Here is a 10,666-nt window from a genome sequence, read left to right as displayed (position 1 = left end):
ATCATGTATGTGGGGACCTGGCCCCGATTAGCTGTAAGTCAGTGACTGGAATGTTTGTCCCTCCTTTGAGAAATTTACCTGCTATTGGTCTTTTGGTTTGGGAATACAGTTTTTGTTTCTTTTTTTTTTTTTTTTTTAATTTTTTTTAACGTTTATTTATTTTTGAGACAGAGAGAGACAGAGCATGAATGGGGGAGGGTCAGAGAGAGAGGGAGACACAGAATCCGAAACAGGCTCCAGGCTCTGAGCAGTCAACACAGAGCCCGACGCGGGGCCCGAACTCACGGACCGTGAGATCACGACCTGAGCCGAAGTCGGACGCTTAACTGACCGAGCCACCCAAGCGCCCCTGGGAATATAGTTTTTGAAAATGTGGATCTAAATGTGTACTTCATGCACCTGCGCGTGTAGGTATTCAGTAAACATTTATCTGTCACCTGCTCCACGCCAGGCATAACCTGGAGGCTGGGAAGCAGGAAAGTCACTGTCTTACCTTTGGGGGCTTGAGGTCTAGTAGGGGGTAAGATGAGGAAAGTCCTTGCTGCCCCACCCACCTTGCTCCTTGGTACAATGGACCTGAAATGCAAATCTGACCCCGCCCCCCTGCTTTCTATTCCGTGTGGCTCCCTAATGCCTCACAGTGAAGCCCTTTCTGACCTCAGACCCTTGGCCGTCTGACTCCCCTGCCCCCTCTAGACCACACCTTATCTCTAGTTCCTCTTTGCCCCACACCCTCCCTCACACCCTGTTCCCTTGGTCCCTCCCACCTGCCACCTGTCTGAGCAGCCAGCTCTGGCTCCTCCCGCCCTGTGTGTCCCTGTCCCTTGGACCCATCACAAGGCACTGCTCTCTGGTGTTTGTTGCCAGACCCTTGTCTTGCCCGGGGGTGGGGTTGGGGGGGTGGGGGGGGGTGGGGGTGGGGAGGGGGGGAGGGTGGGGGGGTGGGGGTGGGGGTGGGGAGGGGGGGAGGGTGGGGGGGTGGGGGGGTGGGGGTGGAGGGGCCCTTCAGGGCAGGGCTATATTTTGCTCAGCCCGATTCCCTGGGACAAAGTCCAGGGACAAGTGCAGGGGCTTAACAAATGTAGTTGAAGTGAATATTTAAGAAACCGGCTTCTTACTTTAAAGGTCCCTTATTAGCAGTTTGGGAAAGAGAAACGATCCAGCAGAAACATGTGACCCTCCTGCTTGGCCTGGGGCAGGAGGCAGCACTTAGGAGGCCAGGCTGCTGCCCAAGACCACAGAGCCACGGAGCCCAGAGCCACAGAGCACACGGAGCTGTGGTCATAGGGACGTGGCCACCAGGCTGCCCAGAGCTCCTGCCTGCTGAACCAGAGGAACCCTGCCTGGCTTCCCCTGCTGCCTCTTCCCTGTCTCCCGGCTTCCATTTCCAGGTCTGTTTTGTGCATCTTGCCGCGTGGGCCCTTTCGTGGCCGGGCGTCTCGATCACTTCAGAAAGAGTGGGGTAGATAGGTTCTTGAAAGTGCCTACCGACATTCCCAGAGGCCTGCAGAGAGCATGTGCAGCAACGTTCAGTATTGTCGGAAACTTACTTTCTTTTTTTTTTTTTAATGTTTATTTATTTTTGAAGGAGAGAGAGACAGAGCGTGAGTGGGGGAGGGGCAGAGAGAGAGGGAGACACAGAATCCGAAGCAGGCTCCAGGCTCTGAGCTGTCAGCACGGAGCTCGATGCGGGGCTCGAACCCACGACCGGTGAGATCATGACCTGAGCTGAAGTCGGACCCTCCACCGACTGAGCCTCCTGGGCGCCCTGAACCTTTCTTTTTTTTTTTTTTTAAAACGTTTATTTATTTTTTTGAGACAGAGAGAGACAGAGCATGAATGGGGGAGGGTCAGAGAGAGAGGGAGACACAGAATCCGAAACAGGCTCCAGGCTCTGACCTGTCTGCACAGAGCCCGATGCGGGGCTCGAACTCACGAACCGCGAGATCATGACCTGAGCTGAAGTCGGATGCTCAACCGACTGAGCCACCCAGGCGCCCCAAGAACCTTTCTAATGCATGACTCCGCTCACGTCTGTCCACTGCCTGGAAGTCTTTAGTAAATAATTACACCACCATCATCACCGGCAGCAGTAAAAGTGGTCAGCTCCTGGAATCTCCCTGCATTCGAGGCGCAGGGATGAGCTCCATACAGATAGGATCTCTCGTCCTCACGCCCACCCTGAGTGAGAGTCCTTATCCCCATTTTATAGTTGGGGAAGTGGGGATTTAAGGATTAAGCAGCTTTGCCCAAAGTGGCTTCAGGGGCCACCCATGTGCACCTCTCAGATCTCTGAGGCAGGGAGCTTCGTGCCTGAGCCCAGCGGCCGCCCTGACACCCACGTCCCGTCATTGTCCTCGAGGCCACACTTTCCAAGGGCGGCCCCCCGCCAGCAGCTGAGCACGAAGCGGGGGTGGGGGGGCATATAGAGCCCAGTAGGAGCTGCAGGTCTCTGCTGCGCCCTTTGGCTCAGAATCCCTGACTGGACTCTGTCAGGACCCCCGGTGCACTGGAGATGTTTCTACTCTCCCACCAGGACCTCCCTCCCCTCTCTGTCTCCTCCCCACTCAGACCTGCCTCGCAGTCTGACAGCTCTCCCAGCCTCCCCCTCCATTCTTCGCCGGCATTGCCCTGAGACATCTCTAGCATGGCTAATCGTGCATGGTGTCTGCTTTTTGGAGGACCAGAAGGAACGCACACAGCTAAAAAAAACGGCGAACCCCAATATCCCTTCTATCCTTCCACACTGACGAGCTGGCTTCCAGAATGGGCTGCATTTCCCAGCCTCTCTTGTAGCCTCAGGCTAGGATCTGCATGCAGTGGTCTGAGGGATGTCTGCTTTGTGTCCTTATTAAAGGGATGTCTGTCACGGACCCTGTGAAGCAGGTGACAGAAGAGCGTGGACCCCCGATGGCTTTGCAGAGCAGAGCATCACGCCTGCGGGGACTTGCACGTGGCAGGGGGAGGCGGGGGGGGGGTGGACTTGCTTCTTATTTAAATCACTCTTACTCTGAGCTCTGTTCCACTTGGAACGGTATCAGTGGATCCCCGAATCCAATCTCCCAGCCAATACAGACGTGAATCTCAGCTTCGGTGGCAAAACTCTGGATTTTAAAGGGCCTCTAAAGCCACATCATTGCGACAGGCTTCCCAGCATGGAGGGAAGGAGAGGAAGAAAGGAGCGGAGGAGCAGGGAGCTGGTCAAGAGCCACAGTGAATGGGCAGAGCACTGTCTGCTGTGGTCTGAGAGGCAGGCGAGAGCCCGGACGGGGGCAGAAAAGTGCCCGGTGTGACTTGTGCAACAATAAGACGACAAGATCGCAGGACAAATTCAGCTCCAAAGCAGAGGAGACGCTTTTCCGACCCACAGGGGAAGCCCTCCAGCTGGTGCCGTGAGCCTCTTCCGCCCATGACCTTGAAGGTCCAGGGAAAGGGTAGGGTGGTTTGGGCTGGGCATCACCACCCCCTCGGCAGCCCCCGCCCCCCCCGCCCCCCCCCCCCCCGCCCCGAGCACTGTGGGAAGAGAGAGGATTCTTCGCGGATGCCAGCCCCATGTGAGCATTCTGGGGGTCAGCTCTGCCTCCCTCTTGTGCTGGGTGTGCCCAGAGTTAGGGCTCAGTCTCGTTTGGCCTGCCGGCCCTGCTCGAGTGACCAGGAGGACAGGCTAAAACCAGGGGGGCCGTGGGGGTGAGTATCGACGGAGGGCCTCTGGGAAGTGGAGTGGCGGGGATGTGGCCACGCAGCTCAAGAGCAGGCAATTCCCCTCCCTACCGATGACAGCGTCTGCCGTGACCACCCCGAGCCTGATGCAGGGACACGTGTCACCGATCCCTTATTCCCGTGTGGGTCTTTTAGTTTAGCTAATGCTGCAGCGATAACACAGCTGGGGAAACTGAGACCCCAGAGCTGAAGAACTGCAGTCACCCGGGTTCTCAACGCAGACTTTCTGACTTCCTGCTCTGCACACGGGCCATGAGCCTCTGTGGGCTTCTGGAGAATAGTCTCGACGCGGGAGTCAGAATATCTGGGTCTGCGTGTGGTTTCCACCCCTTTGTGACCCTTGTGTGATACATTCCCTACCTGGAGCCTCTGTACTCACATAAAATGGGGATAAATTGTTTCCTTCCAGGTCGCTCGCAGTCGGTTAGGCGCCTGACTCTCGGTCTTGGCTCAGGTCATGAGCTCACGGTTCGTGAGTTCGAGCCCCATATCGGGCTCTCTGCTGTCAGGGCAGAGCCCGCTTCGGATCCCCGTCTCCTCTCTCTCTGTCCCCTCCCCACTTGCACATGCCCTTTCTCTCTCTCAAAAATAAACATTAAAAAAGAAAGAAAGAAAGAATATGTATGAAAAGCTTTCATAAGTCATCGGGACTTCCTTCAAACACAGATTTTGTTTTGTATTTTTATCTGAGTGTTGCAAATTAAGTGAAAGACCAGGGAACATAAAGTGTGCAACCAGTAAATTTATGATTTAAAAAGAAGAACTAATTGGGGAAAAGCTTACAGGTAAGACAAATATCACCATATGATTAAATCTAATAACCAGCCTGCATGGTAGAGGGAGTTTTGTCTCATTTCATATTTGCCATTTAGAATATTTATTTAGGGGCGCCTGGGTAGCTCATTCCGTGAAGTATCTGACTCTTGGTTTCGGCTCAGGTCATGATCTCACGAGCCCCGTGTTGGGCTCTACGCTGACAGCTCGGAGCCTGCTTGGGATTCTCTCTCCCACCTTCTCTGCCCCTCCCCCACTTGTGCTCTCTGTCTCTTTCTCAAAAATAAATGAACATGTATAAAATAAAATAAAATCTATTTAATCTGATCTGGTGACCTGAGGACAGCCCCCCTCATTCCAGCGGGGGTGTGTGCAAACATGTTACATGGTTCTTCGGTAGGTGGTGAGGTTATGGATGGTTTTTTTTTTTTTTTTTTTTAACGTTTATTTATTTTTGAGACAGAGAGAGAGAGACAGAGCATGAACAGGGGAGGAGCAGAGAGAGAGGGAGACACAGAATCCGAAACAGGCTCCAGGCTCTGAGCTGTCAGCACAGAGCCCGACGCGGGGCTCGAACTCACGGACCGTGAGATCATGACCTGAGCCGAAGTCGGCCGCTTAACCGACCAAGCCACCCAGGCGCCCCATTATGGGGTTCTTCCATATCTTTATTCTTGTACTTCACCAGCATGAACATGTGAAATATATATAAGAAGAAGAAGTTCGCGAATGCTCTCATTGGTGGAGTGGCCTCCCCCCGCCCCACTCCTGGCTCTGGTGTCTGCTTTGATCCTCACGGAAGCAGTGGAGAAGTCAGCTGATCTCAAAGGTGAGGCTGGGCTGTGCACTCAGGCTCAGGCTCCCTTACTCCCAAAGCCTTTGCTGTGTGTACTTACCGTGTGCTCCTGACTGGCTGGTGGGGAGCAACGTTGGGAATGGGACATTTGGGAATGGGACATTCTCTCTGGTTCCCTAGAGAATGGAGCTTCTAGATGCTTCTCTGCCAGGCATGGAATAAATGTGAATGAGGGGCCTTTGGCACTTCTCTGGCACCCCATTTAAACCAGGCTCATCAGAACCCATCGGACATGGTCCCATTGTAAGAGCTCGGCATGTCCTGAAACAGCCTACCCTCCCACAATTCAGAGCTACCCCCGAGGCCTCGGGAGCTGTATAGTCTGGTACGTGTGACCTTGTGGGGCCCTAGGTCCTCTGTGGGGCTGAGCTCTGGGTGAGAATTTTTGGCTTGCCCTGCCTGTGGGCATCACCAGCTGGGAGGCCACCAGAGGACAAACCCACTTGTCTCACTGAGTCCTACTTTCTCCAGTTTCTTTTTTTTTTTTTAATGTTTATTTATTTTTGAGAGAGAGAATGTGTGAGCAGGGGAGGGGCAGAGAGAGACAGGGACGAGATTGGAGGTGGCCCCGTGCTGACAGCGGAGAGCCCGACATGGGGCTTGAACTCATGAACCATGAGCTCACGACCTGAGCCGAAGTTGGATGCCTCACCAACCAAGCCGCCCAGGTGCCCCAGTTTCTCCAGTTCCAAACGGGAGCCGTGTTTTCTACCTTGTGGAAGCCTTGAATGGCACCCAAGGAACTTTGGTTTATTCCAATGGAGGAAAACTCCACGGGTGATTTTGCCAAGCAGAATTCCAAGGGATTCATTCCACCCCCCAGGTTCACTGGAGCCTCAGCCACAGTGGGCAAAGCAGGGCTTGAAGGACTTCTGTGGACAGCATGCTCCCAGCTCAGAGGGGGGACAGAGGGGAGACACATGGCATCTGACTCTTCTCTGGCCCTGGACCTCAGGGCTCATCTCAGCCTCCCGTACATGAGCGGTTTCTTGACTTGGGAATCCAACTGTAGCCAGAGAAGAAGGGGTGAGGCCTGTACCCGCGTAGTTAGCAGAGGCCTTGCTGAGCCCTGCGGATTTGGGAGAGGGAAAATTCCCTCGAGAAGGTTTTGTTCTTGATATTTTTGGAGAATAGGAGCCTCTTCTGAAAGACAAGAGACTTCCTCACCAAACCCTCCGTGGGCTCCCAAGTGTTGTGTCTCTTACACGGTCGCACTGCCATGAGATTTCTATTATTATTATTATTTTTCTTGAGAGAAACAAAGGCAGTGTGAATGGGGGAGGAGCAGAGAGAGAGAGAGGAGAAAGAGAGAATCCCAAGCAGGTTCCACGCTGTCAGCACAGAGCCAGACGTGGGGCTTGAACTCAGGAAACCTCGAGATCATGACCTGAGCCGAAACCAAAATGGGACACTTAACTGACTGAGCCACCCAGGCGCCCCCATTTTTTAAATCAATGATACAGAAGATGGGCTTATTGCATTCTGTGGGTCTAACACCTTGAGGCTTGGGGAGGTAGATGACCGGCCCCTGGTCGCAGCTCGCTCGTGGTGGACCGGAGTTCCGGTCCTGCCTTCTAAGCCGGTGGCTTTTCCGATGCCTGCGTGTGCCCATGATGGTATTTTTAAGCAAGGGCTTTAAGCCCCGGGTGAAAAGATGGCTTTTCTACCTCCTGGTTGTGTGAGCAGGAGCATTTCTTATTAATAATAAATGTAGGCTGTCTGGTGAAATTTGAGTTTCAGATAAACAACATAGAGGTTTTTTAGTACCAGCGTGTCCCAGGCAACGTCTGCTAACTCAGGGCTGAAATCCTGAAATGCTGATGTCAGCCTCATTCCGTGAACCGGCCGCTCTCCTTCTCAGGCAAGGTGTGCACATCCTGTCCCCTCTCTCCTGCATCAACCGTCCCTCTAGTGGGTTGTTCCCAGCAGCACGGACACATGCTGTCCTTTCTTGGATCTGCACTTGAGAGCCCAGCCCGGCCCCTTCCCTGGACTCCAGGCTCATTTCCACGGTGTCCTTAACGGCCACGCTTGGGTATCTCCGAGGCAACTGAACCTAACCATCCAGAGCCACGCTGCTGATGTAATCCGTGCAGTTTCCTCCCCAGGAGTCCCCTTGGCCCCTCCACCCTCGCCCCCTGCCTCCCTTCCCTCCCAGGCGCTGGCGGCCCTCCCGTTCCCGGGCACAGAGTCTTGCAAGCCTCGGTCTTGCGCTGGCCTCGCCTCCCTGAACCCATCTTCTGCAGAAAGCTCAGGGCTGCTCTCTCCCCTCATTGGCTCACATGCTATCTCCGCGGGGAGGCTTTCCCGGCAACCTCGACGGCTGAATCTATGCAGAGCCTAGGCCCAGCCGTTCCCCTTCTGGACGCAAGCTCGATGGGTGTGTGTTCACGCGTTCATCTGTGCACCGAAAGACGCTCCAAGAATGTTATAGCAGCGGCATTCATGATTTACCTTTGAGTCACTCCAGCGCCTCGTTCTGAATCTTACCCAGGGTCCCACGGAGGGCCCAGGCCCTGCGAGGAGAAGGGCCCAGCCCTGCCTCCTGGCCTTTCCTCTCCGCTCCCTCCAGAGCTGAGTGTACTTTCTCATCCGTCCAGGAAGGCGTACGGCTAAGCCAAGGGCCAGGCTCTGAACCCGGCTCTGAAGCTTGAATCCCAGCTCCTTCTCTTACCTGCTGTGTGATCTTGGGTAAGCTGCTAACCGTCTCTGTGCTTGTTTCCTTATCTACAGAATGGGGATCGTGACCTCACTCCCCTCATGGGACTTTATGAGGATTAGCTGAGTTCACGCCTGGACATGTGTAGGACAGTGCCTGCTACAAGAAAGATGGAAGTCTTCCCCAAATCACAAAGGCTAAGATTAATCGAGTGCTTACCATGTGCTCAGTATTTTACCGCTGTTACTTCCCTCCAGGCTTTCACCGCCCTCGAGGTAGCTAGAGATGTCTCTTTGTGGTACCATGGGGGAAACTGAGGCATGGAGGGGGCAGGTGAGCTCTCTAAGGGCCCACAGTGGGTCCTCAGCAGGGTTTGCCTTCTGTTATTGGTCTCCTCTGTGTATGGAGAGATCCTTAATGCCCGGTTTCCTCTTCAAGAAATGCAGCAAAGTCAGGGAAATCTGCTTAAATTATTTTTTGTGCTAGACCCCAGCGTGGGAGACCCAGACTAAGTCCTCTAGAACTCACGGGGAAGAACAACTGGAATTCTTACTCAAGCCTGTTCTGGAAGCCACAGAATATGTGGTCCACCAAGCCTCTCAGGCCTAGGTTTCCAGGAAAACTGAGCTGGGATTTCATGAGCTCAGATCTCTTGTTGGATCTGCTTAGTAGTGGGTGACTGGGTCTCATAGACTCACGTAAGTTGAAATCGGCACCCAGCCTTCCCCCTTTTCCACTTTGCAGATGGGACAAGCTGATGCCCAGAGAAGGAGGGTGATTTTCCCAAGACCACACAGCAAGACAGTGGAACTGAAGCCTCCTGACTCCCAGGTGGGCTGGCTCACCTGCTCCTGGAAGGCGTAGCCCTTGGAGGGCATTCAGTCTTGGAGTTCTCTATCTTGACTGTCCTTTGGAATCACCCACGGGTACCCATGTGTGGGCGCCATCCTGGACCAGATAAATCAGAATTTCTGGGGGTAAAGCCTGGGCACTGATATTCTTTTAAAACTCCCTAAGTGACTCTAAAATGCATGAATGGTTGAGAACCACTGCTCCAGCCCAAGAGATGGGAGTGAACCTCAGAGATTGGAAATACCTGGGCCATCACGACACAGGTATTAAGACCAGAGTGGATCTCCCGCTGGCTCTTCAGATCCATTCAGTGCTCTTTCTAATCTGATATATGGCCACACCCCACCCCCAGCCCCCAGACCCTTTTTTTTTTTTTAATTTTTTTTAAACGTTTTTATTTATTTTTGAGACAGAGAGAAACAGAGCATGAATGGGGGAGTGGCAGAGAGAGAAGGAGACACAGAATCGGAAGCAGGCTCCAGGCTCTGAGCCATCAGCCCAGAGCCCGACGCGGGGCTCAAACTCATGGACCGTGAGATCGTGACCTGAGCTGAAGTCGGACGCCCAACCGACTGAGCCACCCAGGCGCCCCCCCCACCCAGACCCTTTGAATAGAGCCCTATATCTGGTCCACATCAAAGTGGTGCCAAGCCTGGCAGGGAATACATCAGGCTCAGATACATCTGGAGTGGAATTCAGGAATACAAGGAGCATGCTCTGTCTCCTGCCTTTCTACAACTCTGTTCAGCTCATTCCTGGATAAGCTCAAACCATTGGCCATTTCGTCATTGGTCACCGTGTCCCCATCTTACCCTGGGCGGCTCTAGGTAAGTCTTCTGTGGGCCTCGTTCTTCCCGGCCCGGAATCCACTGACCCAGTTGGTTTCAGGTGCCCACAGCAGGGCTGGTGCAGTCTAAGACCCAGTCTGTGATTTGCGGCTGGTCAAGAGCCAACTTTGGCTCCCAGAATCTGCCTCCTTATCTCTGCAAGAAGCTAGTATAGCCGGAAGGATCTTAGAAATCTGTGTTTCAAAAGGGAAACAGTTAAATTAGAGCTGAAACTCAGTGAGGCTTGTGTTAAAGCACAGCCTGTCATCTGAAGCCTGGGATTTCTTTTTCATTTTATTTTTTTTAAGTGTATTTATTTCCTTTTTATTTTTAGAGAGAGAGAGAGAGAGTACGAGCAGGGCAGAGGGGCAGAGGGAGGGAGAGAGAATCTCCAACAGGTTCCACGCCCAGCATAAAGCCCGATGCGGGGTTTCATCCCGTGACCCTGGGATCGTGACCTGAGTCGAAATCAAGAGTCGGGCACTCAACCGCCTGAGCCACCCAGGCGCCCCTCTTTTTCATTTTAAATGAGAGTGTTTATGCAGATTTGTCATGAAGGTTTAAAAATCTCGACTCGCTCTGGAGCCAAACTCCGCTTTCCTAATTGGAGAGGGAATAATTGTTAAAGCTCATGGCCGATGTTTTTCTCAAAATTGCATGTTTTACAAGAGCTGCTCTTGAAAACATATAATTCTGATGTTGTGAAACCACTGCATCAATGCAGAGTTTTGAAAACATGGAAAAGTTCACTCCGGGAACCGAGGGGGTTGTCTGTCTGGGTTGTGACAGTCTGGGGTACTGTCTGGATACGACGGAGAAGGCGACACAGGCATCTGTGGGCTGGTTTCTCAAGGGTACGGGAAGGTTGGTAGTTTGGGGGCGGGACATAAAAGAGAAGAAAGGGAATCAGATCTGGAGCCTGGGCCACACTCGTGCTGGCTGGTGAGTGGCTTGAGGTCAATCTTTTAAGCTTGCTGG

The 10,666-nt window shown here is 53.3% G+C and overlaps 1 long non-coding RNA gene across 1 annotated transcript; it reads left to right on the top strand.

Moving 5' to 3' along the window:
• Positions 1-1,128: 1,128 nt before the first annotated feature.
• Positions 1,129-9,298, top strand: LOC122237082. The gene is made up of 5 exons (XR_006215293.1): positions 1,129-1,391; positions 5,183-5,323; positions 7,951-8,041; positions 8,754-8,840; positions 9,275-9,298. It is a non-coding gene; the product is annotated as an uncharacterized LOC122237082 (long non-coding RNA).
• Positions 9,299-10,666: the final 1,368 nt, after the last annotated feature.

The sequence above is a fragment of the Panthera tigris genome, chromosome A3, assembly GCF_018350195.1.
Source record: "Panthera tigris isolate Pti1 chromosome A3, P.tigris_Pti1_mat1.1, whole genome shotgun sequence".
NCBI lineage: Eukaryota > Metazoa > Chordata > Mammalia > Carnivora > Felidae > Panthera > Panthera tigris.
The sequence above is the reverse complement of the archived record's forward strand: the minus strand, read 5'-3'. Positions and strand labels throughout refer to the sequence as shown.